This window comes from Camelus ferus, chromosome 5 (genome assembly GCF_009834535.1).
Source record: "Camelus ferus isolate YT-003-E chromosome 5, BCGSAC_Cfer_1.0, whole genome shotgun sequence".
Lineage (NCBI taxonomy): Eukaryota > Metazoa > Chordata > Mammalia > Artiodactyla > Camelidae > Camelus > Camelus ferus.
This window is the reverse complement of record NC_045700.1, coordinates 93,377,131-93,401,213: the sequence shown is the minus strand read 5'-3', so window position 1 is coordinate 93,401,213 and position 24,083 is coordinate 93,377,131. Positions and strand designations below refer to the sequence as shown.

General features: G+C 51.8%; 1 protein-coding gene and 1 long non-coding RNA gene across 13 annotated transcripts in view; one reads left to right on the top strand and one right to left on the bottom strand.

The window, feature by feature from the left end:
* Positions 1 to 24,083, bottom strand: part of AGAP1 (ArfGAP with GTPase domain, ankyrin repeat and PH domain 1) — a 520,168-nt gene that overhangs the window by 203,722 nt on the left and 292,363 nt on the right. The gene's annotated exons all lie outside the window — the stretch shown is intronic.
* LOC116663813 lies at positions 13,640 to 18,676 on the top strand. The gene is made up of 3 exons (XR_004320170.1): positions 13,640 to 14,886; positions 15,365 to 15,370; positions 18,667 to 18,676. It is a non-coding gene; the product is annotated as an uncharacterized LOC116663813 (long non-coding RNA).

The following is a 24,083-nucleotide window of genomic DNA, read 5'->3' as shown; positions in this document are numbered from 1 at the left end:
TAGTTTTTCCAGGGTTTTAATCTACCCACACAAGTTCAGAAACGTTTAGCATTTCTGCTGCTTAAAAAAAAAAAGTGCATTTCGAGTCCTCCTTTGGTTCCATAAGGAACACCTGTGAATGGTTCCTCAGTGTCTTGTGATTCACATTCTTAGTACTTTTGGGTATATTCTCATGGTAACAGTCAAAGATTTCTGTGAATTTCTAAAATGTCGCAGAGAGAGGCTGGCATCTTTACCAGAGTCTGCTCACCTATCATTCGATTTTCGCATCTGCATGTAGTACTTTTGTTCGAATCAAGATGTTCCCTGTAACACGTATTAGACTTGTGGTTACTTACGCTTAATTGACTTGAAGGAAGGAAAAAAAAAACTAGACAAGCACATCTGGGTGAGTGGTAGGTGGATGGAATTTCATCATGAGAAACTGGGGAAGCACAGGGGTCGATCGTTCATACAAGGGACAGGGAAATCCTTCTCCTCGGGGCGTGGCCCCCCACTGCATCCCTCCTGAGATCCCCCTCTCGAGAACAAGACTTCTCTCTCTGCCCTGTTCCTGCTCTCTCATCGTGCTAGGCTGTCCCTCGCTGATAACAAACATACATTTTACTAAGAACATGCCTAGACCCGGGGAGAGGAAATTCGCACACTGAAGTGTCTGTTGTGGGGGGCGGGGTCTGCACGGGCCGCCCGGCCTTCCTCCATCACTTACACACGGCACCGCACTGACGCCAGCAAACCCCCCCCGTTGAGTGCTGGATGGATAATCCAGAGTGTTGTGCACATTCCTGTTCTAATAAGAATCTCCACGCCAGTGCACTCTAACAGGGACTGTGAGTGCCGGGAATTCTGCAGGACTGGGGCTGGTCAAGTCTGGCCTGGGGGCCAAATCTGCCTCTTCCAGTAAATAAAGTTTCGTCGGAACGCAGGCATGTCCATTCTCACAAACCCAGCACTGGGAGAGCTCAGGAGGGGCAAGAAAGAGCGTGTGACTCGCAAAGCCTAAAACTCGCTACCTGGCCCTTTGACAAAAGAAAGACGCTGAGCCTGGCTAAAGGACGCGGATCCACGCAGAAGCAACCGGCAGCCACTGACTTGATTTAAAATCGACACGTTCTGTCTTTTTCCCGCAAGTTCCCATCTTGTATCCTCCCCTTGCTCCCTGCCGTCCTGGTGAAGGCCCTTTACATTAGCACCGAGCTGCGGGGTCCTGGGCTCTGGGCTCCCGTAACCTCAACTCAGACAAGCATCGCCTGGACCCTCGGTAATAGTTGTTCTGGGCTGAATTACATCCCCCCAGACTTTTATGTTAAAGTCCTGACCCATATATTTGGAGACAGGGCCTGTAAAGGCTTATGGGTAAGTGAGGCCTTTGGGACGGGCCCTAACGCAGTGTGACTGGAGTTCCTATAGGAAGGGATTAGGGCACCTGCAAACACAGGGAAGAGGATGGAGGACACGGCGATGACAGCCAAAGACATGCCAAGGAGAGAGCTCAAAGGAAGGACCGCACCTTGATCTCCAACTTCCAGACTTCCAGACTTCCAGACTTTGAGAAAATAAACATCTGTTTTTAAGTCCCCCCAGGCTGTGGCACTGTAACCGAGGAGGACCCTAGGGGGCCTTCCCAGACCGATGCCTCCCCTCCCCAGGTCCTCCGCCTGTGTCTTTTCTGTAGAAAAACTTTAGCCTCCTAGGCCTTCCCTGAGTCTCAAAGAATAAATCTAATCAGAGAAATTGAGAAAATGCAGAAAGAAAGGAAACCAGTCAGCAGGACAAAATGATAACAGTTCATTAAACAAAGTCAAGGACCTTCAGCTCTTCCTCAAGGGCTACAGACAATATTCTGAGTGTATCCCCGAGCTGCCTTGCAGACACTGAAAGCCCCACCAGGTGGAAGAGGTTAACTCTGTGCTGCCCACAAGCACACAGACCCCAGAGCGGCTGGAAGCAGAAAGCTGACGCTGCTGACTTCTGACTCCCTCGCCACCATCAGCAGAATGTCCACGAGCCGGCAACCTCCCCTCCCTCACCCTGTCCTTAAAAGCCTTTCCCTGAAAGCCATCAGTGAATTCGGGTCTTTTCGGCACTAGCTGCCTGGACTCCCTGCTGGGCATCCTGTAATCAGCACCACACTTCCCTTCACCACATCCTGGTGGTGGTGGTTCACTGCACACAGACGAGTGGGTCCAGGTTTGGCTGGTAACAGACTTTGTTTAGAAAGTCCTGAAAGACTAGTGCAACGGTGTACAAACAGGTTGGGCAGAGAAGTGGTCTCATCCATCGGCGCCCAGCACAACACGTGGCACAGGCCGGACCTCCCACTCTCGCCCCACAGCTCTCCACTCCCCGCTCGCTCGAGTCCTGCTTTTCCTTCCCTGCGTGTCTGGTAGGCACCTCGAATCCAGCACACCCCAGCAGACACATGGTTCGTTTCCCCTCCATGGGCTGGGAGATCTCCGGGGGCCAGTTCTGCCTGACTAGCCTGCACAGTTATTTCTGAATAATTACCATTTATAGATGTTCCTACTTCTAAAATATATCCCCAAATCCAAAATATCTCCCAATATCAAAGCAATCCATCGAAAACCTAAAACCAAAAGTTAAAAAGTGGGGCAGGAGTAACACCCCACCACTCGATTAAAATGCCGCCGAACCAAATCTGGATAAGTGACCCACATGTTACAGGTTTAATGGGAAAAAGCAAGCGTGACAAAAATGACCAGATGATAGCCCCACCGTGGGTCAGAACAGCTTGTGGTTCTAGCTGCAGAAAATATTCTTAAGTGAAAGGAGAAAACAGGGAACGGGCATTCACGGGAGGTGAGAAAGTAACCCCAGGTCACTGGCTTCCCGGGTCCTGCACAAAGGGAAACACCCCAGCAAGTTCACACACCCGGGGCTGGGACGCAACTAACAGGAGATGGCCCAACGTGACCAGTACCTGCGAGCGCTGCCACTGCTCCACCATTTTCACTTTCCACCTCGTTTAAAGTGTTTCCATAGAAACAGCAGGAAGCCCCCCTTCGCTGAACTCTTTTTTTTTTTTAATCCTAGTATCTGCTCCCCAGCCCTCCTCCAGAGGATCTATTATACCACAAATGGAAGCTTTGCTTCCAGCTGGGGGAGGGGGTTGGGGGAGGGGGCCAAGGGACTAGGAGATGATTCTGGATCTTTAAGCAGCTCCCCCGTGATCCCCCCCAACCTTCTGGTTAGTAATATTTCTGTCATTCTGCCAGGTTGTAGGGTACAAAGGGTTACACTTTAATTGAGCTGTCAGCATCTCGGGCCATCCTATAAAGCCCCGATTATGCACGGCGGGGTTAGTGACACACTTGTTATTGTGGGTGCCCTATTTGCGAAACCCAAGCCCGCACCACGCGCAGGTCAGCTCACCCGAGCGACCTTCCTGTCATTAGCCGCGTCTATTCCTACCTCACCGCTGAGAAAATCACACGGCAGGGCTTCAAAGCGCCGGCCGGGACTGGATTCGACCAGGAGCTAATCACCCACAAATCCAGCTCAAATGGCAATAATTGGCTAAACTGCTCCCCTCTCCAGAGCTCAGCAGTAATTTGGGATAATAAAGAAAAGAATTATTCAGCCAACTGCCCCGAAATGTATGCTTTGTGACCGACACACTTCACATTTTAATAATGATGGACACAGAATCCAATTTAATTCCATGTCAACGGAATAACCAGACGGAGAACAATGATGGGGAAGGGGAAAAGTTTGTTGGTTTTCTCCCTCTTTTTAAAAACCATGTTGACTCTGAGTAACACAGAAGAGATGTGGCTGCACGTTCGGTCCAGCTGAACGATTCAGTCCCAACAAGAACCTAATGAATTCCAGACAGGGGTGGGGAAAAAAAAACAATGAAGCTGCAATATATACACTGGGATAACTTAAAGCAACAACACAAAAGCCCCTCCTCATTGAAAGAAAAGAAAGGAAACTAACAGCAACCTGGACCGGCAGCCCCTTCTTGAATTTCCTAGTTACTATTATCTCCTGATCGCCTTGTTTTTCTTCCCACTCACCCTGCCCCTTCCTGTCACCGGGGTTTCAGCAGCAGGGATGACAGGATCTGCATTTAGTGGCCACCGGGTGGCACCTCTGGGGCCACCCCTGGACACTGACCGCCGTCTAGGACCAGGGGACCATGCAGCGGACCAGAGCCGCTCCATCACCCTCCGGGCAGTCCTGTCCTCCCACCCAGACCCCCCCGGAGGCAAGGACCACATGCAAACCCACGGGCGCACATCACAAGCTAGCAACGAGCCCCGCTCAGAGCCAGGCTGACTTCTTCTACTAAAGAAAATCAGACTGAATTCAACCACCTGCCTCGGAAGCTAGGCGTCCAAGTGGGTCACAGAGTGAGGCTGGGGATGGAGGGAGCCCCTTCGTGAGACGGCAGGCGTTTCCCAAAATGTGTGACTGCACAGTGACAATGTGAACGCGGCAGAGAGGGGCTCCTGTACAAGCAACAGCAGAGCCTGCAGCTGCTTCTTTACTCAAGCAGATGACCCCTCAACCCAGTCGTCAGCACAGACACCACACACGCCGTGGCAACCGTTTGTTAAAATGCGTGTGAGTGGGGTGTCTGAGCCCGGAAGCCGGATCGAACACATCAGGTAAACTGTGAGAGGGTTTTTATTTCTCCGTCAATCATCCATTAGTCTTCTGCAGGGGAGCTCCGTCTTTTCTCCCCTGACCAACACTTTTAAACGTGTTCTCCTTGGAGCACGCTGTTCTTGCTTCCTTCTAGTTGTCCTTCTACCTGTCCAGCAACAGCCCACACACCTGGCTGAGAGGCTGCCCCTGCTGAGAGCTGGTTTCTTTCCAAGCTACACTCTGCCCCTAGGGAACCTCATGCATGGCCCTGACCAGCTCTCCCTGGCCCACAGGTAGCTCATTCTCACCCTGTTCAGACCGGGCATGCCCCTGTTCCCCGTCACGCCCACAGCGGACTTCCTCCAGCAGCACTGCCAGACTGGTGACAGCTGTCGCTAAGCGCAGTGTCCTCGGCCCCCAGAGCCTCAGCACCCACTGGGCCCAGAAGATTCCCCTCCTACTGCCACCCCTCGCCCAGGCGGCATCTCCTGGTCAGCTTAAGCACCCCCAGCTCTGGACCTGCTCTGTCCAGTAGGGTCACCACAAGCCCTGTGTGACAAGTGAGGACTCCACCTGTGGTCGGTTCTGAGATTTGCTGTAGGTGGAAACCACACACCAGATTTTGAAGGCATAGTAGGGAAGAAAAGGTAACTTTTTCTATTGGTTACCTGTTGAAATGATTACTTTTGGAATAGACTTGGTTAAACAAAATATTATTAAATTTAGTATCGCTTTTTAAAAAAACTCTTTCTAACACGAATACCAAGAGAAGAGTGCTTGTATACGTGGTTCACATTCTGTTGTGCTCTGACCGTGCTGCCCCGACCGTGGCCGATGCCCCGTGCCGCCGGGTGTCCACAGCACCAGCTTCACCAGGGCAGGGACCACTCCCATCAGGCCCACGTTTGTTTCCTGAAAGCTGGCAAACAACAAACATTCAAAAAATGCTTGTTGAACAAATGATATAACCATCACCATGAATGGTAAGCGGTTTCATGGAGAGAAAATAATTGTGCAAGGTAACAGGACCAGTGAGAAGTGAAGCCCAAATTTGGAACCAAGTTGTCTTAAGGTTCCGATCCTTTTTCTCCCCCCTTGAGACTGCACCCAGGACCTCGTGCAGACTAAGCTAGACCCTCCCCCACGGCCTGTTATTGGGACCACGTGCCTACGCCTTGCACGACACAGCAAAGTTGACTAGAAATAGCACACTTGTAAAGAGATCTCATCACAGACCAAATCAATACACGAAAGTCTGCCTGCGCACATTCTAAGTGCAAACTGCTACCTTGGCATAAAGAAAACACCGCTCAGGGCCTGCCCCCGGGGTTCCTCTGTCCGTTTCGGAAGTTAAGATGCAGGCACAGGTAGAGGAAGGCCGTTCAAACCCGGACGCGAGCTTCTACTGGAGAAACCAAAGGAGGGAATGATTACTCACTTTGCTCCTGGTTAAGAAGAGAAGAAGGTTGACACGCACAGCCATGTGTCAGCTTTCAGCCGAGACCCAACGCAGGGGAGGCACCTGGCGGGCGGGCTGCCCCGCCTCCACCCTCTCCAGCACTTGAGTGGAGAGCCCCAAGCTTCTCAGCACAGGCAGCCTCTGCTGTGATGGGAACCTGCACAGACAGGAACCCCCCGGCTGACCCTCAACTCCAGAAACACTCCATGTGCGGGTTTTTTTTTTTTTTTAATGAGCAGCACAAATATTTCCTTCCACAACTGTCTACTATCCCCACAATGCCAATGACGACTACTAGCATTATTACTCCTACTTAATTTCTTGGAAACAGTACTATCGTGAACTGACAAGAAGATGAGAGAGAAAGAGAGAGCTTGAGATTGTGTTTTCAGAAAAACAGCAAACCTAGTCAGGGCCACCTCCTGAGGCTGCATGCGCTCGGGGACAGAAGCACGCAGCACACGCTCGTGCGCTAGTTTCCATTTCAGTCACCTGTCAGGTGCTCCGTTACCAGGCCATCCGAGCTGAAGGGGGTGCTCCTGCTCTTGGTCTTTGTCTAACAGAGTGAGTCCCAACAAAGATTCCGGGCCACCCAGGAGGCAAGATGCAAAATGATTCTCTTTCTCCCAAATGGTCCTGTTGTCCGACATCCAGGATGTCAGGGGGAACACTTCCATCAATTCCAGCATCTTCTCCATCAGTTTCATTTGAGGAAATGTCAGGATCAAATGGATATATGTGCCAGGTAAAGGGTCATTTACAGGATTATTCCCTTAGTCAGCAGGAGCCAGTGTGCCCGCTAGACCACCAGCTGCCCACCAGGGACACCAGTGGGTCCTTCCACAGACAATCATCGGCTCATCTGTCTTAGAGTATTTGGGACCAAGGAGGGGGAAGACAGCCATCAGCATACACACTGCCAAATCACAGGCAGGGGCTGCCCTGCTGAATATACACAGTGTGTGTTGGGGACAGGTGACAGTGACCGTGGGACAGCTTGGATGTACTTCTTTTCTACCAAACACCCTCTACAAACATTCTCTCTGCTCCAGTTTAGGGGGAAAAACAGAGACAGACTGCTGTTGCCATCAACGAGAAATGTGTTCCCTAATTATGGAGTGAAAATCAAGGGGCACCAATCACACCTTCTGAGTATAAAAGCTCTGTCTAAAATTCTCACCAGCTGTCAAAAATGTGCTTATGGAAATATCCACATTAAAAGGAAAAGACTATACCTTATTTTCACTCCAAACTCCTCAAATACCAAAATTTAAAATATCAAAGCATGGTGTTCACCGAATCCTGATTCATCACATTCAGATAAAAAAAAAAAAAAAGACTCCAGTGATGTCGCTCTAGGAGTTGACTGTTAATCAGGACAATTTAATGATGAAACACTGCGAATACGGTGTCAGCAAGTTAAAAATGGCCTTGTTGTTTCAATACAAGAATCAGTTAGTATATACTATATATGAAGTATTGTATTTCATGCCCCATTTACTGTAACATATTAGTGGGTTCAGTCATCAAGTAACAACTGTTTCTTTGCCGGATTCAGATTCTGGAGTGGGGTGGGGTGGGGAGTCTGCAGTGGGAGAACAGCCGTGGGGGTCCAGGGGGGCGTACGCACGTACAGAAATCCGGACCTGCTCCTTTTATGGACCCATCAACAATACTAAGTAATTGCGCATCTAGAGTCCAGCAAATAAGACAGTCTTAGCGAATGCTTATTTTTTAAATGCAAACGACTGAGACATTATCAAACATATTGTTCTTCATTTAATTATTCAAGATTACTCAGAAGGAAGACGAGACAGCCGAGCCTTCTTGCAATTATCGGATTGATTCACTTCACTATCAAAATGTCAGAAATATTTATTAGAAAAAACAGACTACAAAAACTACCACCTCTCTGTACGATCTCTATGAACTGTCTGCAATCCTTGGTCACTTTTTATATCAAAAAAAATCCAAAACTGAGAATAAGACGGGATATTTCACTTGTTGAATGTCTCTCTGATTTAACGCTGTCCTAGATACCACCCCTGTTTATCTAGGATGTGAGGCTGGAAGGTATGGGGAGGCAGTGGTGACTGGAAATTGATGCGATTAGAAAGAGCTCACTCTTATACTGAATCCATAAATGGTCTCCTGGAAGGAAAAACAAGGAACAACCACTCCTGGTTTCAGGTTGGTTAATAGGTTGAAGGCTGAGCCTTCACAGAATGACTTCCAACAGAGCACAAAACTGTATTTCTCTTTTTGCCTTGGGTGCCAGGATGCTCAGAAATAGTCATGCTTTACTGAGTGTAGGTTTTCTGGTAAATTGCCTTTTCCTTTATTGCCTGGCAATTAACTTTTTATTGTTTTCATGAATGTCTGGGTTTCTTTTAGCATAAGATAAAGTTGAAAGAAGAAGAAAAACAGTTGAGAGGAAGGTTTAGCCTCAAAACTCAGGGCATAAGAAAGCAATTAAGAGACTGGTTTGGGAGGGGAAGGGAGCCCATGTGGTTGCTGATCCCAGTCTGGCTCCTCTTGGAGCGGGTCCCAGGGCAGCTGCACCACCTCTGCCCAGTGGTGGACGCATCAGCTCGCAGGTGTCGGACCTGAGCTGCCCTTGAATCTGTTTGTTACTTCTTGCTGCCAAAAGAGGCACCACGCCAGGGTGGAGGCATTTCAGTCTTTGAAGTCCTTACAGCGCTGCGAGGGGCAGGCTCTTCAGACAATAGTTCAGAACTTGTTCAGCAAAGCTTGATTTTTTTTTTCCTTCAAAGGTTGAAATTTGTTCTACAGATAAAAGTAATGCCTTCAGGGAAAATAACTGTAAGGCATTCCTGACAAATTCAAGTTCTTCTGAGCATCAAGCTACTAATGTGCCAAGGTACAGTCAGCTAAGAAAATACAGTTTAAAAAGCGAAACCAGAACTTAGGAAAAAAAAAAAAAAACTGCTCAGAAAAAATAAGGAAGGTCTGATGCTACTTAATTGCTTTTACTTAAAAGGTGGTAGACCCAAGAACTTACACATTTATTGAGATAACATATTTCCATTTGTTTTCAAAATCTTTTTTAGTTTTTTTTTGGGGGGTTGGGCAGTGGGAGGTAATTATGTTTATTTATTTTTAGAGGAGGTACCGGGGGATTGAACCCAGGACCTCATGCATGCTAAGCACGTGCTCTACCACTTGAGCTACACCCTCCCCAACATATTCCCATTTTGAAAGAAGCGGGAAGGAAAAAGAGAGGGTTGGAGATCTTAGGATGCGGGCTCTAACAGGGCAATACCAGCTTTTCCTCTCCGAGAACAGAGAACGGGTCTCGGCCTTCGCCAATCATTCCTCCCATTTAACTTCTTCTAAAACTTCTCATGGGTGGAGAGGGAGTTAATAAAAGAAACAATATGTATAACAAAATGCAAGGTGCCCAGAGTACGGCTAATGGAATTTGATGCTGGCTTTAATTTTAATGAAGAAAGTTGCCAGTAGCAACAGAACTGTCAGCCGCCGCCGAGCGCCATTAATAAAGACGGAGAGGCATCAGAGCCCGACGTCAGTACAAAAGGTTCCCCTCGCTCCATGCTGTGCTAAATTGGCTGCCCAATTTTTCTTAAGTGTCCATTCTATTTAGAAGACAATTTATTAATTTTTGCCATTTATTGTCAGTTGACAGGCCATCATTTTGGAGCCCGAATTTTAGATGAAAACTAATTGAAAAGACTGGCAGTATTTATGAGGGGTATTATTTGTCAATTACAGCGCAAATACTCCTTGCTACCACCGACTCGGACACCCCTGCTCTTTGGGTGTGAGGACTGGTACTGCTGGCATTTAAATATGAGTAAGTCTCTCCCAGCTCATCAGCTCATCAATTTCAGAGGCATGAGGGGAAACCACCTTCACATTAGACGGACCTTTCATGGTAGATGGATACGTTGTAACTTTTGACAAAGGGGAAGAACACATCAAGTAATTGTGCACACAAAGTATAATTCACTGTGAAATAATTCATATTCATTACTTCCTATCATCTCTGGAGAAGAGTCATAATAACTACTTAAACGGTCTGCTTTTATAATTTTATACAGTTTTAAAATAATTTCCCCGAAACTGCTGTATTTTAAACAAATTCAAGTAGATGTATATGCCCTGTCTATTTTCCAATTTATTTTCATTTAAAAAAATTGAACTACAGTCAGCTTATAATGTGTCAATTTTTGGTGGACAGCATCATGTTTCAGTCTCAATTTACCAACTTGAAGGCTCAATGTCTTAAAGAAAAAAAACAACACTAAGCCTTATCTTTTATAAGGAAAAATGCTTTTAATCAGTAAAAAGCCCTTCAGAACCTTGCAGCTAAAAAGTTTGATCAATTCATGTTATGTTCACATCCTGCAGCATTATCTTTTCAGGTTTTAACTAATGTTTCCAAAACCTTGGATAACATGTGCTGGAACAATGAACAGTAATTTGCATACCAACTAAAGAAAAATTAAATGAGTTATAATTTTACGTGCCCAACTTATGTTTCCTTTCTGTACTAATGTTGCTGATGGAATTTGTTCAAGATTGCTATAAGGTTTTAGCCATTAAGATAAGCATTTTACCCAAATGGCAATACTAAATTAAATGACGTGCGGCCACAGCGTCTTGTCAATTACCTGGTCCTCCGCCAGAGAAACGACAAGTCCCTGGTATCGCCCAGGCAGCCATGCCGAGGGCAGCTACACTCACCTAATACATTCAAGCATCCAAACAAACAAACAAACAAAAAAAACGTGGCACAGATCAAAAGGGGTATTTCAGGACAGACTTTGGCAGACTTCTGGGTTCTTCAGTGCTTTTAACTGGAAAAGCTTTCTTTGTACCCAAAGCAATTCCCAAATGACTTCTGGGCTGAGTGCTCGGAAATCGGTTACAGGCACCCACAGAACATGCTTGTCAGAACATGCTTATCAGTGACTGACCTTGCATTTGCCACCATCCCAAAGCCGGCAGGCAGGCGGAGGGGGCCCTTTTGTCATTCATGTATGGTGCACCCGTGGAGAGATGGGTGACGTGTGGGTGACACTCAAGCTATGTTTGTGTGCACATCCACTTTTGCAGTTTCTGTTTTAAAGTAAAAGCTGCAGCCAGGGTGGTATGTTCCTCCCCGGATGTGCTTCGAGCAATCGAGGAGGGATGGGGACAGGAGGGGGAAGGGGCCATGGCCAAGGTCCCCAGGTGATGCTCAGAAAAGCTCCAAGGAGCAGCACCCCAGGCATGCACTGCCTCTCCACAGAGCTACCAACGGGGGGCTCGGGACCTGGGTGGGCTCCAAGGGGGGCACTTTGCAAGGAACACTGGTTCCCATGTAAACAAACTGGGACCCATTACATAGGGTGTGATGGAGTCCGTGCGTCTTTCTGCTGGTCCGCAGCAGCGTCCTGGATGAGGCCTAACCAGACTACGGCACAGGAACCAAGCAGCTTCTCATGGCCTGAGCCGACCCATACTTACAAGAGGTCTTCAAGGCTCAGCCTCAAGCAGGCAGCATGTCTGAGGCAGCTCTCCTTCCAGTTCTGTTGAAGTAACTGACAGGCATCACTAAGTTTAAGGCATACACCATGATGGCTTAATTTACAGATATCGTGACATGATGACCATAGTAGATTTGGCTGATGCCCATCTTCTCAGAGAGACAGAATAAAAAGAAAAGAAAGTGCGGGGAAAAAAGATTTCTCTGGCATGAGAACTCCGAGGGTTCACTCTGCACCATGAGCCCTCACGCCAGACAGCAGCGGGGCTGGGCCGTCACACTGCTCATTACATCCCTTGTGCTTACTTAGCTCACAAACTGAGTGACTGGGAGTCCGCACCTTCCCACCACCTTCCTCCAGCTCCTCCTCCCCCCACCTTCCGCCTCTGGTCACCACGAATCTGCTCTCCTTCTGTGTGAGTCTGGTTTATTGTCTCGTTTTGTTTTCTTTAGATTCCACATACAAGAGAAGAGCTGAGAAGCAACGGCAGCCCTGGCAGGAAGTTTACTGGTGGCTGTCCTGCTCTCACCCCTCCTCTCATCTCGGCCTGTGCACACTGGGCCAGCAGGTGCCCTGGGTCAAGGCCACTGCTTTGCTGGTGCACATCGTGTCCCCGAGTCATGAGGGCGGGGCCAGTGCTGGACTGGAAGGCAGCCCACGTGGGGGTGCTCCCCAGTGAGTGCCACGGGGGGCCCTCGTCTGAGGCCACCGCTGGCTGCCACACGGAAAGGACAGGCGAGCCTGGGCTTCAGCAACAGGGAGCCCGAGATCACGTGGGGCCTGAACCCAAAAGGGTTCAGAGCTGGGGGGCGCCCGCTGGTGTCACAGCGTGGGGTCACCCCTCTGCTTCCTTGCTGGGCCAGGTGAGGTGCATTTTCTCCTGGACACACGATCCAAATCACCTGGGTGAGCCACTGGGGGCGGGGACGAAGCTAAGGGAAGGAGCTGGAGCCTCAGCAATGCAGGATTAAGATGCAAATTTAAAATCCAGTGCTTCTGAGCCAGGGCTGGCCTCCAGGGAGCGCAGCAGTCTCTGCTTCCAGAGCCCCCAAGGGTAAGACGCCCACTTCTCGGCAGCGTGAAGACCGAGGCTGTCTGCTCCCTCCCCCAGTGCCTGGTCGCCCACTCGCCAACGAGCCGCCCGTCCCCCGGGTCGTGGAGACGAGAGGAGGCGGCGTGCATAAACGTGCACTGACAAGAGAAAACCCCGAAGTTCAGGGCAATGAGTCTAAAGGAGAGGAAGATGGATGCGCTGTTTGTACTGAAACCTGGAATCACTCCATTTGTAATTCAGCATAACTCAGTGTTTTTTTTTAAACTATAGTTGATTTACAATGTTGTGATCAACTTTTGAAACTCAAAAATATATCCCAGATAAAATACGCTGAGAATTAGGTTTGAAAAATGATAAATCTGCAATTGACTTAATAACGAAGTCTAGAAAGTCCTGATGCTGTATAAACGAAGGAGCAAAGCGCACTGAGCATTTCAGGTGACGTCTCCTTCTGAGTAAATACACGAGTGATCCTGCGATGCCTGCCACACCGCCACGATCCCCCGGCAGAGCCGCGCCACCGTTCTCCGGGACCACTGCTGCCCGTCCGCCCCCCGATAACCAGACCTCACTCTCCTGCGTCAGCAGCGCCAGTGTCTCCATGGTGAGCCTGAGAACTCCGGTTTGTGGAGCATCACAAAGGAACGCCCGCATCCTTTCTTCCTTTAAACCTTTCCTGCTTTTCTTTTCCCTCACAAAATTAGGTAAGAATCCATTCGTCAGCCTAGTTTAAAATAAATGATGTTGAGATTTCAGAAGTAACATACGGAAAAGAACTGAAAACCTTCCCTCTGACACGTCCTCTCACGACGAGCACGTCACAACGTGAGAGCTGGCCACCGTCCTGGGCTAGAGCAGAGGACGTGAGCTAAATTTGCAGGCATCAGAACTGTTCACAGACCAGCTCCAAAACCAAGGAAGACTAGAGAGAGTTTCCTGTAATCTGCTCCATCAACTTCTACATGAAAAACGTAGTAAGAAAGTAAAGCAGGGGGGCAACCAGCCATCTTTGAAACTGACCATGAGACCACGTGTCAATCACTCATTCACCGCGATGACCGACAGCTTAACAGATGATGCAAGTAAAGCTCAGGCCACTTAAGACACCTCCCTAAAGGCAGAAGTGGCAGGGCCAGGCACCGGGCTGGCCTCGATCCCAAGCCCTTTGTGCCCACAGCCGCGTCTCGCGGCCCCAAGCTAACTCCCTGGCGTGGAGTCTGGCTGTGGCCATGGCTGCGTCGCAGTCAGCTACCGCAGGGTCAGCTGATGGCTTTGCAGTGACAACCGCAGCTGAGGGTGGAATGAGGAAGCAGCGGGCCTCACGTCTGTGAAGGAGGCAGAACAGCCAGCTGGGACATGGAAGTGGGACAGAGCGGCTCCTCTGAGGCCACCTGGAAAACGGACACCACGCCCCACCTCAGGGGATGGGCAGGAGGGAGGCGGGAGTCACCCTCTCCGCCTTGTGCCTCGTGGTCTGCCGATGGGGCTGGGAGGCAGAATTCATAAAGAAGACACGGAACGTGGTCCCTGCTGCGCAACGTTCTCCACCTGCCCACCTTTCACCAAGAACGGGGCCTCAGCCGTCTCAGCTGTGACGGCCACAAGGCTTGACCGTACGGGTTTTCACGGCTTTCCCACGGCTCTGTTGGAGGTGACCCCAGGAATTCTGGAAGACAAGATAACTGCTCCGTAGGGCAGTTTCACTTTCTCCCGCCGAGTAATCTGGATTCCACATCTCGGTCTCAGTCATTCCCGCGAGCCTCTGCATCTCACTCCTTTTTCTTTCCCCCAAAGAAAGCCCCGAACTGGCGTATCTACCGAACATACTCGCTTCGTTAAATACTGGGAGTCAGCAGGTACAGCTCGACTACAGCATCCAGTATTTCTATGCTCGGAGGTGAAGAGGAGGAGCGGAGTTTCCCAGGAATTTCTGCTAACAACATTATTTCCCAAATTAATCCTGAAAGTCATTGACGTTTATTTCTTACCGAACCCAAACCAACCAGCCACCATCCTATCCCCCATCATGTCAGTCTGTGGGCTCCTCATTTTACTCCCCACAAAAATGAACGCGTTTGTTCTAGAAATTTCAGCACTTGTAAACGCACTTATCATACTTTGCTCCCTAAATGAGGTTGAATAATACATTCGGCCTGATTAAATTTTCATTAACATTCAGAATCATTCTTCAGTCATATTGCCTGTAAAACATTCTGGCTTTGGAGTCCCCCAGTAATTACCAGAGGGTCTTGGAAAGTGATACCTAGTGATGCAAAGAAAAACAAAATTGTCTCCTGGACGATCTAAGACAGATAACAACTGCGGACGGAAAGAAAGATCACATCCTCTTATCTGCCACCTCCCTGGGGGACTGAGCGATTTATCTGTACCCGCCTGGGGGTTAATTAGGAAGAAACAAGGAAGTGGACATTACAGGTTCAAGATATTTCTAATTCAGTATCAGAAGCAGTGAGAAAGTCACAACCTTGTTCCTTAAAAAAATCCCTCCCTTCACTTGCCTGTTAACACAAGATTTCTAACCTTTAAACAGAGAAGGGGGAAGGTTTTCCCTGTACAGTCTGTAAAATGCAGCGAAGACAGATCCCTTTAGACAATGTTTGATTTTAATGCCTTACACGTGTACAATTGCTCGTGCTCCGAACAAGCAAAGCTTCAATAACCGGGGGAGGGGGGAGGATAAAGAAGAGGAGGAAAGTCCTTGAGGGAAGAGTCGGCACCCTCACTGACTTCCCTCCTCTGTGGGGTGGATCGCCCGGCTATAGAAATTAAGGGGTCTTTTGTAAGTTGCCCAACTTTGTGCAGAGTTCCACCTCCCCGCCTCTACCTTCCGTAACCTCGAGGTCCGTCAGGGATGCTCGTGAGCGGAGACAGAGAGCGGCCGCCTGCGTGCTATCAGGCCGATCTGAATCCACCTCTGTGTTCACTCCCACCGCTAATTCATCATGGCCCGGACAGCTGGGCTGATTGCGGGCCTCCCGGCACAATGCGGGGCTGGCTGACCACCCCTGGGCCCTGGCCGGGGGGAGGGCTGCCGGCACGGGCTCCGGCGGCCGGAGATAAGTGCTGGCTGTCAGTGCAAGGACAAAGAAGGGCAGGCCCTGGGGAGAGAAAGGAGATAAAAAAAAAAATTCCCCACAACTGCTTTATCTGATGAGGGTTATGGCTAATTAATTATAAACTCAATTACCTAACCCTTACTTCAGCAGTCTCTATCCATTAAGAGATAAAACTTGACTGACAGCTAACTTTCTCCTGCCCACACAGGCACCCAGCAGACTGCCTTCCTTCTACGCGCTAACACCCAGTTTCCTAAAACGATCTCCAAAGCCACTCAGACCTGTCAGGCGCTTGTCAGGAGCTGGCCCGGATCAGGCCCCCCACTTCCAGCCTGGGCCCCTTGTCGCCTGCTGGGAGGGCCCTGGTCCCACGCGGGGCCCAGCCTGAGAAGGCGACACCCAGACAACAGACAACGGACGTTATGTACACGCGCCCCCGGTCCCCGCGGCATCCTGGGCGGGTCTTTTGATCTGGGTCCTAAGACTGGGGAATGGGCTGCAGGACAGGCCTCCCTCCTCCCGAGCACACCTCCCAGTCAGGACCAGGGGCGGGGCAGCAGGAGGGCTCTGCACAGTTTACATATCAATTTCCACTTCCCCCCGAAATTCTGGACAGGCCTGACCTTCTTTTCAGCTCTGCTCGCACCTCGTTTCAGAGCCGGCAGCAGCTCACAGGCCCGCTTCATCAATAGACTCTATTCAGCGAAGGTTGTTAATCTCTCTCACCCTCTCCGCTTTGCCCACTTTAATGTATTTTCATGTCTATAAGTTCTTTTAATAAGCTGGGAGGGTCTGGGAGAGAAATACTTCAGGTTTCCTTACTGCTCGTCGCCAAAATTACCGCTGGCGTTCCGCGGCCGAGATGTGCTGGTGGTGCATCCAAACACCGGCTCTCTCTCTGTTCTTCCCAGGAGGCGGCCAGGACCCCCGGCTTTCCAATTGGCACAGTTTTTTCCACAGAGGGCAGTCAGGACACTTCCCACCCCCCCTTCCTCGTCCACAGGCTCCTGCACTTGGAGCTCCCGGTGGTCTCCTGGGTGGGAAGCGGAGACCAGGACAGACATCTGGGTGCAGCACCGAGCCCAGCACACTGCCCCAGGCATCCTGGCCTCCCAACAGGCTGCAAATGGTTCAAGGTGGGGAGACCAAAGGATGCTGCAGCTGTCAAGGCAATGAGAGCGTGCTCAGCACATCCTGCCTTAAAACCCCCCAAACCAGCATCGTCCCCTCCCCTCTCCAAGGCTGCGCCTGGAGCATCACGGGGAGGGTAAAGTTTACGGGAAGGAGGTGGACCTTCCTCTGCCTTTTCCCGGAGCTGTCCGAGGGTGTTCACCTCTCGTGCCCTCCAAGCCCAAACCCCGCAGCAGTCGTGCAGCCTTTCTTCCTCCCGGCAGTGAGAGCCGGGGGAACGCTGACACACAGTCAGGACACAGGGCCTGATGGGCACGGAGCACCGCTGGTGCCAGTGTTCCAGGCCAGGCTGGCGTCCAGAGATCCCGGAGGGGCTGGCTGGCGCGCCCGAGGCTGAGCAGCTGGGAGGCCACCTAGAGACCACATCTCCTGGACACAGGAGAGTCCTGTCAGTGCCAGCAAGCCAGCACCGTCTGGGAGGCCCCCCCATGGGGTGTGGGGAGTGGGGGGCACTGTGTTTGGTGGGAGAGGCTGGGCTGACTGAGGACGCTGGGTCGGGAACCAGCATTGCCATTGACTTGCCAAACAGCCCCAAGCAGATCAGGCACCCCGTTTCTGCAACAGGCACTGGCCCCCCCAGATGGATGCAGACTTGCAAAGCCACGGGTCCCCTGGAGCGGACCTGATATGAGTGGGCTGTGGGGCAGGCCATGGAACTCCCTGACCTCGCTGGGCCGTCAGCATCTTTCCAAGTCCTGGACAGCACGGCGCCCATCGCGTAGACAGCATGAACGTGAATACCCTTTGCAAAGCAGCTTTTGCTCAGGAATACACCGCAGCTACTCCAAGTGGTCCCAGAGTGTTTCTGGTCAAACGCCTTCCTGCCAGCAGCCTCAAGTAAAGAGGAAACAGCTCACCCTCACTTGCCAACGTGGCTGCGGAATGCAAGGTACCCAGAACGACCTCACTGCAGGGAGACGTGGAGCCCTCGGCACAGCTGCTGGGCCCCCAAGGAGCTGGGTGAGTCTTCTTAGAACTTGAGAAACGTCACTAATTTTTAAAGTAAGATTAGGAAGAGGGGTAGCAGTTAACAACTGTGGCTACTGATTTTTCTGTATTATTTAATTAAAGTGGATTTTTTCACTGCCGGACCTGAGTTGCTGTCTACACAGGGGAGACCGTGTGGGTTCTTCCTCCATGGGTCCCACTCCTTCGGCTTGTGTGCAGCAAGAGGTCTGTGTTTTCTTTGAGGTCACGTTACCAACCCACCCGGGCTTGCGACCATCTGTGCATCGTAAAGAGGTACGGCTGAGGGCGGCAGCCCAGGGGCTGGGACGCGGAGGTGGGCAGGAGTGGGGGCAGGTGTGCGGGCCCTGTAGGTGAGGGCTGGGGTGATGGGGAAGCTGGTCCTCCTCAGAGCATTAGTACGTCTTAACTTCCTTTCCAGTCGTCGTCCTCCACTAACGAGGGAGAGCAGCGAAGGAGACTGAGGTGGCGAAGCCAGAGGCGGGGGCAGGACAGGTGAGCCAGGAGACAGCATCTTAAGGAAAGAGAGAAGCTGTGCGCCACGTGCAACAGGAAGACGGGCACGTCGGGTGCAAGAACACATCTCCTTCCCACCCACGGGTGGGGCAGGAGCTGGGCGCGTGGACTGTGAGGCAGAGAAAGACCCGGAGAAGGGGGGGGCGAGGGGCCAGGTGAGCCTGCAAACTCCACGCCTGACAGGTAACGCCTGCAGCGGGCAGCTTCCCACCTGGGCTGGCATCCTCAGAGCAGAACGAGGGCACCGTCACGGTGGACTCAGGAAGCCTCTCTCAGCCACACGTCTGTGACGCGACACAAACCCACGCCGCGGCCCAGCCCAGGAGGGAAGACCCCGATGGGAAACTCAACGTCAGCTGGCTTCCACCACCACCACCACTCCAACAGAGGAATCACTTTTGAATCTGATTGGAAATGATGAATACTCAGAGAGACATTCAGAAAAAACCGCTTAATTACAGTCATATGTGTCGTCATAATTGGCCCTTGTTGGCCAATAGAAGAAAGACATTTGCAACTTTCCCCAGGAAATTATATTCTAAATCCTTCACGAGGTGGACCTCGTCCTTTTTTCTGAGAAAACTTGATGGCGGTCTTTAGTATTCACTGGCATAATTAGGACTGCAGTTAATTTCATTAAATTCTCTTGCTGCTAAATGAAGCAGATTATGAGACATCTTTTATTGCAAGGCGTGAAATTACAGCCTGTCAGCTGCCAATGGTGGGGTGAAACTAATGAATTACAGGGTAAATAACACCAGAATTAACCAGCCAATTTAACATAGCGCCACGGAGCAAAGTCATTTTTACTTAGAGCTTTAAGGAGCAACGTGATGCTGACCAGGGTACCTCTGAAGCACACGTATGAACAGGGAGCCCTGTCCTTTCAGACCCAGCACACGGAGTGGGGCGGCGAGGGGTGAGGGGGAAGCAGTCACAGATTCGACTCTCAAACACGGGAACAGCATTAAGAGCCCAAATGAGGGAAACTCTCCCAAATGTTTACAAGCTGGGGAAGAAGGTAAAGAAATAAATCACTGAGGTCCAGCTGTGTGTTTCTCACTCAATTTGTTGAGAAGACGGGGAAAACTTGAGCTGCGTGCTGTGTTCAGTGGTACCGTTTCGCACCCCAAGTAAGCGATCTGGGAAACACGGACTTTGAAAACAGCACCTTCCACGTGAACGATCTTGTCTCATCCTGAGCCCGAGGAAAGTAGCAAAAGCCAGAACGGCCACGCGCCAGAGGCGGGGAAGAAGAGATGATCAGTGTGTTTCTGCACCAGTGTCCTTCCTAAAGCAACGCTTTTTTTCCGAATGGAAGCCTCTTTTCTTCCTCAGTTTCCGACTCTGTTAGCAGAACCACCATCCTTACAGGCAGGCACCTAACCTCAAAACCTAAAATCTCATGAAACGTTCCTTTCAACCTCCAACTGGAAATGCCAGTGGGCCCTGGGGGAGGTCGGCCTGTGTGAGCGCCCACCCCCCCGCCCCTCGCCCCTCGCCCCTGCACCGGGTTCCCATCACCTTGTTCAACATGTTTGGCCTGGGACGGGTCAACCACTCTGTGGGTGCGGAGAGGGGAAGGCCACAGCCCTGGAGAACTGCGGAACCTCTTCTGACAGGTGTCCTTGCAAACTCTTCTATTCCATTGGGTTTCCGCGGGGTTTCCTACACATTTACAGATGGCTTTCATCAAAAATCTCCTGAGTCCTAGAGGCAAATTCCCAACTGCCTCCTTCAGATGACTGGCTCCTGCAGACAAACACACCTTCACACACAATCTCAATAAAACATACAAGTGTGATGGAAAGTAGGCTTGAGCAACAGTGAGATGAAAGTTTCTAGGGAAGAGGAGGTGGAATTTAGTCTCGGCAGAGCAGGTGTGCTGGAGGCCCCCAGGCCACCTCCAGGCCGATGACCAGCAGGAAGACTCAGGAATCGGCAGTCACGCTCACAGCCGTGGTCTACTACAGCCGAAGGGTACGGGTCACAACCAGCATGGAGGCAAGGCACATGGGGGGGGGGGATCCAGGTGCGGCCTACAAGGGGCCCCTCCCAGTGGAGCCACACAGGACCCACTGAGCTCCTCCCCCGATGAGTTGTGACGACACAGCAGGGACACTCAGGGCAGGTCACGCAGGCACCCTCTGCCTGACACGGGCCCAGATTCCAGGCTCCCCAGAGGAGAGCAGGTGCTCAGCATAAACCATCCTCTACCCAGTTCAGGGAGTTTGGGGACCCCTCCCCAATTCCCGGACACCAGCCAAGGGCCATATTGCAAGCAGGCTACTCCAAGGACAGCAGTCAGACCTGCATGTGAACTCTTTCCTACACAGCTGGCCAGAAGAAAGGTGGGGGGCGGGCTGGGAGGGAGGTGGGCAGGCAAGGACGTTCCAACGGCGGGAGGCCTGGACACAGGGGAACCAGGGCTGAGCCAACACCACGGGGCCGGCCTCTCGAAGGGGCAGAGACTGGACCGGCGTTTAGGGTGGAGGGTGGGCAGGATGAGACGAGGAACATCCCAGGTTCCTGACCTGGGTGACTGTGCATGTCACTGAGACAGACAAGCAGACCTGGGTGCTCAGGAAAGGAGGAAAGAGAAGAAAAGGTTCCCCACAGATGGGCAGGGCTGGAGGCAGCTGGCGGGGGCCTGGCCAGGGTCCCGAGGAAGCCCAGGACGGTGGTGTGCACAGCTCGCTCGCTCCCGCCACGGGCCGTCTTTCTATCGCGGAGCGTCGGGGACAGCAGACGTGTCTGCACCCGTGTCTGTAACCACCTGCGTTCTCGGAAGCAGCCCAGGGTCTGATTTGGCTCAGGTGCCCCTTGACATCATCACAAACGTGGCCTGACTCAGGAGGCGGTGGGGTGGGAGGGTGGGGGGGGTCACCCCTGCACTCTCTTGATACCTGAGATCTTGGGACCACCCAGCTGTGGGCACCCCTGAGGCTCCCCAACAGCCCCACTCTTGGGACTCAACTTTGGTCTGGGGCATGTTTCCTTTCCTGTCCACGCGGCCTGCCTGGCCTGACGCAGGGCCTGTGGCCTGGAGACTGCCTTTTCCACTGTCCAACAACAGAGTCCAGCCAGGGACCCTCCAACAGTCAGCCATAACTGCTGCCCAGAACAAGAACTGCAGACGGGGGTGGGGGGACGGGGGCGGGAAAGGTGACCCACTATCGTCCCCCAGTGTGATGAGCGCTGTGATGGTCCTGTGCAGAAGGCCGTGGGAGGAAAGCACTGAGGCTTCTGAGAGGAGGCAGCACTGACCCCAGACCTGGGCCAGCAGGACGAGCCAGGTGGAGGCAAAGCGGTCAGTAAACACTGTGTGCAAAGGCACAGCAGTGAGGGGCACTGAGGCCCGGAGACGTGGGTGGGGGACACGGCTGGGACAGAAGGAGGACAGGGACAGGCCAGGTCAGGCCTGGACCACTGTGCCAAGAGGCGTGAACTTCTGGCGAAGGCTGGGAGAGGGTCTGAAGCAGAGACCCACCCTGGCGTCCTGGGGGCTGTTTCCAGCCTGTAGATGCCTTCACACTGGCCCCTACAAATTTTTAATGTTTTTTGGAATCAATGACCAACATTTAAAAATGACAAGATTTGATACACAAACCCAGATTCCTGGCTTCCTTTAAAAACTGGGACCATCTGGGAACAAGGGGGCCAAAGAGTAGGAGGATGCAGACTCAGTGATGGCCGCTCTCATGTGACCCAGGCCCTTAGCCATCCCCCACCCCAAGCCATCAAATGTGCCTGCTTGGCACCTGTGACGCTTTTGTGTTTGTAGTTCCTGCATTAAACTTCTTGATTCATTTGGCCACAGGCTACCCAAGTCCACACAGTCCACTGACATGCCAGAGTCAGGTGGAAAGGTCCCGCCAGGAACTGTATTTACGAGACCAAAAAGATCCCAAAGGTTACAGACCCTGGGAGAGTTGGTTGGCTTAAAAACAGAAATCTCCAACTCAGGGCAGAGAGGTGACAAGAGCTGGGAGCTCAGGAAGATGCTGCTGCCTGCTGGATAAGACAGCACAGGAGGAGATTCTGCAGGGACAGGACACCCAGAGGTTTTGAGAGGCAAGTGTGTGCAGGGTGAGGTGCAGGAACCCCAGAGAAGAGAGTGTCATCTCCCAAGAAGGAGGCCTGACAGCATCACTCACAGAGAGGAGTCGGGCTGTGTGAGGGCAGGGCTTCTGTGGAAATGGGAGTGTCACTCACTGGTCCCAGAAAACAGTCCCACTAGGAGAGGGGCCTGATCCAGATGGAGGGGATCAGTGGGCTGATGGGGGCATGAGGAGCAATTCTGGAATGTCCTGTAGGAGAGGAAGGGAGAGAGTCCGGCGTGGGTGGGAAAGAGTGGATCCAAGATTGAGCCCAACGAGGATGGGGGAGCCAGCTGGTGCCCGGAGCCCAGGGCGGCGAGGAACCTGGGGCATCGCCGGAGACGAGAGGGGTTCTCTTGGCCTTGAAGGGCTCCGTGCTGAGAGCCCAGCACGGGGGCAGGAGCACGACAGACACTTCCACTCAGTCTGAAGACCCACATCCTTAATTTTACACAGAACTTCACGGGATGAACACACCCTCCGTTTACAGAAGTGACGGGGCGGGAAAGCGTGAATCCATTGGGGGGCTGGGTGGGTGATTCCTGCTGGCGCCTCCCAGGGGATCCCTGCTAAGACACATGCCCTTAAACTCACAGGAGTGCAAACTAACTAAACAAACACAGCCACCACAATCTTTCTGAAGTGTCTCTGGCAGATAAAGTAAACAGCCTGACCCGATGATCACTGTGAGATCTAATACTCACCACAACTCCGAAGAGTGAGGGTGTAAGCCATCTGTCAGATTACCTGCGACACGCGCCGCGGGTGGTGACGCGGGCACGACCGCTGTGGGCGACCGTCACAGCCCCCACTATCGCTGCTGCGGGTCGGTGCCTCTGTTCACAGCGGGAGGAAACACTAATTTCGGCGGAGGTGGGTGGAAATAAAGCTGAATCTCCCCCAGCCACATCCTTGGGTCTCCGAATTCCGACTGCGGAGCCTGTTAAGAACTCCTGCTGGAGAGCAGCCCCCCTGCTCTGGACTGTCTTCCAGCTACAGCGGCTCACGAGTTGGCCTCACTTCCTTGCCCTGGAACATGCAGGTTTTGTACTTGATCTAAGAGACGGAGAAGGCCCAACACCAGGAGAACGTGGAGGAGGGCCACCAAGGAGGACGCTCCAGCCACATGGTGGCACCTTGTACACCTTGTACAAGGGCCATAAGCAGGTACCATCGTCATGGACGGACAGCCACAGGTTTCTCTTAAATGTGGAGACGCCTGCTAATTCAGCGCTCAAAGCCCTTTAACCCCCTGAAGAGCGCAGGATAAGACTTCACACATAGTAACGGCAGGGAGCGGCCCCCGGAGCCCGTGAGGAAGGAGACAGCGGTGGCACTCGGGCGAGGACACAGGACACGGCGAGGAGGGACGCACGCTTGAAGTAATTTACTCTTTCGGCAACAGCAGAAGAGAACGACTCCCAGAGCCACGTGGAAGGAACCACCTGTGGGAGGAAGTCGAAGCCGAGGCGCGATGCCTGGCACGTGGCCCGTGCTTGGGAAACAAGAGGAACTGTCTGTAAGCTGCTAAGTGGCAAGCAAGCAAGCGCGTCTGTCTGTTCACAGGTTTCCTAACGAGAAGGGCTGCTGGCA